General features: G+C 31.6%; 1 long non-coding RNA gene across 1 annotated transcript; it reads right to left on the bottom strand.

Moving 5' to 3' along the window:
* Positions 1 to 1,238: 1,238 nt before the first annotated feature.
* On the bottom strand, positions 1,239 to 3,146 carry LOC145017999 (uncharacterized). The gene is made up of 3 exons (XR_013666766.1): positions 2,621 to 3,146; positions 2,499 to 2,534; positions 1,239 to 2,328 (listed from the first exon to the last, which is right to left on the bottom strand). It is a non-coding gene; the product is annotated as an uncharacterized LOC145017999 (long non-coding RNA).
* Positions 3,147 to 3,414: the final 268 nt, after the last annotated feature.

Below are 3,414 nucleotides of genomic sequence, written 5' to 3' on the forward strand. Positions count from 1 at the left end.
TTCCGGAATGTAGTTTCTTTAGGTGAATAGCTTATTTCAAAAAATATCATATTATAAACAACATCCATTGCATGAACGAATTCTAAACCAAAAAACCATATCAAATATCGCGTTACAAAACCAGTCTTTCAATGAATAGTTTATTTTCGAAAATTAGTTTCCTTTCAATAATAGACGAAAAAGTTTCTTATGCAAATTAGTTTTATTTTGAAAATCCTTCAAAAGTTAGATAAGATGAGAGGACATGTCATCAAAGGTGTTTCCATATAAGTGAATAAAGTAACATGTAAACTTTATTTTTAAATTATTTGATAGGTTTTTCAAGCTAAAGCCAAATTCACTTGGTAAAATCATGTTTTAATTTAAATCAAAACCAATGATTTATTTTATTTAGAAACGTGGCATACTTTTTAGAGAAGCCCAGGAAGCTAAGCACAAGTTGTAAAAATAGAACTTATAAAAATAGAATATAGCACAAACTGTTAAAAAAATAAATAACAAAATATTGAATATTTTTATAACATACATAACATTACTGCACCACTAATAGCAGTGTACTAGGAAGATGTAACCGAATGGAAGTCTCTACTCCTTCACGGGCCTCTCGCTGCCAATGTTGCAACTAATTTTTCTTCTTTTTCCATTTCTTACTTAAGGCAGCTTAATCTGTCTTTAAGGCAACTACCTTCACCTACCACACAAGCATAAAACCATTAAACAACCTAATAGCTTATAATAACATATAATACCCACAATAGTAATAAATGTTATTACTCGATGCTTGCAAATTCCTACTAATTCACTATTGTAAGCCAAAAGTAAATAGCCTAATCCCACAATGATGTTTCTTAAAACTGTAGAACCAATCAACTCTTGCTTCAATTTTAATGAAACTTTAGAAATGTGTCAAGGGTAATAGTGTGAAGTGGCTCTAAAGGTCACTGGTCACATAATCTACAACATGTACTATTTCTTCTTTTTTTGTTCTTTTCAATTAAATAATGTCTGGTCCTCAAAACAAACATAAAAATGAACAATATTTATTTCATCTGATTATGTTTCAAACCATATCACCAAAAACAATTCCCAGGTCTGATTCTACGGCTAAAGCCTTCACACACTCAAAGATGAATATATAACCAATGAATTGAAAAACATACATAAATACATTTAATTCATAACAATTTTTTTTAAATAAACACCTAATGATTTCTTGAATACTTCCCCTTCAAGAAGGGACCCCTTGAACCCGCAAACTACAATTAAACCCAATAAAAACTGATAATTCCTTCTTACCTTGCTGCTATATAAACACCCTCATAAACACACTAATTCATAAAGTAACTCTAAATGTAAATTTATATATTAAACCACTTGTAAATATTGTCAAGTTAATCTGGAACAGAGTAGTAAAACCATTTCTAAAGATGAATCAGCAAGAGAAATCAATGACCTACAACACTAAACAATCCAGTTAGCACGGATTCAACATAAACTAATTATTTAAAACAATGAATTCCTCAAAGCAGACCACTACAAAATTATATATAAAAGCAATCATTTATAAAAATATTTCATACACATCTTGTAATTGAGTAGCAATACACAGGCATGAGAAACATGTATCATTACCAACAAATATTTGGAGAATTATAAACTTAAATAATGAAATAAACATCCATGGAGAGAGTGCAATGATCCAAGATGTCCTTACCAAGATGTGTTCATAATTTTGTTCTTTTCAGCATCAGCTTCTTCATCAAATACTGAAATGAAAGAACAACAAATAAGTCTTGACATTTAAAAAATGCCCTAATTTAGGTCAGAAAGGACTAAAATCATAAATAAAAAACATAGTGAACCAAGTGAAAAAATATCAAAGGCACAAATCTATGTTTGTGTTTATGTCAACAAAAAGATAAACCGAGAAAAAGAAGAAAGAACACAGATCTGCTTCCCCTCTTCGTATTTCGAGTCCATTACCTCTCCATATGCTTTCACCACTGTTATCATTGTAAGTATCCACATATGAACATATGAGTGTGAATCACTATATAGTACATATTGTTATACAATCAAAGGCTCCTGTATTAAAGTAGATCATTAGTCCCAAATCCTAAATAACAACCTGATTTTAATCGGGTTCTGGTTCATTTTCATTTAGATATGAAAAGCCTCGTTCAAACCTAAAGAAAACATACCGATGAGATTGTGAAATCGAATCTGTTAAACTAAAACTACCACATTCAGATAAGGAAATGAAGAAATTGAACCTGTGAAACCCCGTTTTTCTGATTCATATCACTTTCTTACTCCAGATTCCACTTCCTGCAAAAATTTTACAAATATTCTGAAACCAAATAAAATATGAGTCTTTGCAAACAACTCCAAGAAACACATATAAACATGAAGTCATATCAGATTTCCATCATAATCAAATATTTATGCAATTAAACACAAAAAAGGAGTCGTTAAATGGTGAAATAGGAAAGAATTACCTCCTCTATGGAAATATACTCCATAAATTGCATACCCTGTGATTAAAAGACAAAAATTAAAACATAAAGATAAACATTAAGAGGGTCAGTGAAGGGGTAAATCATCTGATAGAATTTGTTACCAGTATGGTGCTAAATACGAATATGAGATGTGAATGGATCTAGGATTTGGTTAGAGAGAAAACGAAGATGAAGGATAAGATTCAGATGATCAGTAATGGTGGTGAATGTCATGGTGACTGCTGCCAAATGTGGAGGCGTGCAGCGACAGAGGTGGAGATGTGAGCACCGTTATATCTGCTCAACAAAATCCCATTATTCCATAAAATTAAAGGAAATCTTGAATAAAAGGAAACACACGAGCCTGGAAATCAAAACAACAATCGATAATGGTGTTTGAGCCATTGGCGGTGGCTGTGAACGTTGGTTAGGGTTAGGGTTCTTAGAGGCGACGACTTTGATGCGATGGTGGTGAAAGTTTATCATTTCTTCATTATCGAAGGTGCCGATGAAGCTTCCTATTTGTGGTGACATACTCGACGGTTTATATCACAGAACATAGAGAAAAGAGTAATAAAAGGAAATGAATTAGCAGATAGTGAAAACGTATATCATAGAGGAAGACGAAAAGGGTGGAGGAGAATCAGAGTTTTCGAATTTGCGATTTATTTACTGAAATATAGGCTAAAGACCAGGTCAAATAAACAGAGATAACATGGAATGATAAGAAGTCGGGTATGTATTGCATTCGATACTTATACATATTGCATTACATTTTGTATCATTTCATTTAAATTGGATACGTCAAAATTTTAGAAAGCTAGGTCAAAATGGTTTAAAATACTAATTCAATCCTAGTTAATCCTCAAAATAACTGATTTAAATATGTTGTTAATACTTGTATCCGTAGCATTAT

This window comes from Lactuca saligna, chromosome 9, assembly GCF_052625555.1.
Source record: "Lactuca saligna cultivar CGN05327 chromosome 9, ASM5262555v1, whole genome shotgun sequence".
In the NCBI taxonomy this organism is placed as follows: Eukaryota; Viridiplantae; Streptophyta; class Magnoliopsida; order Asterales; family Asteraceae; genus Lactuca; species Lactuca saligna.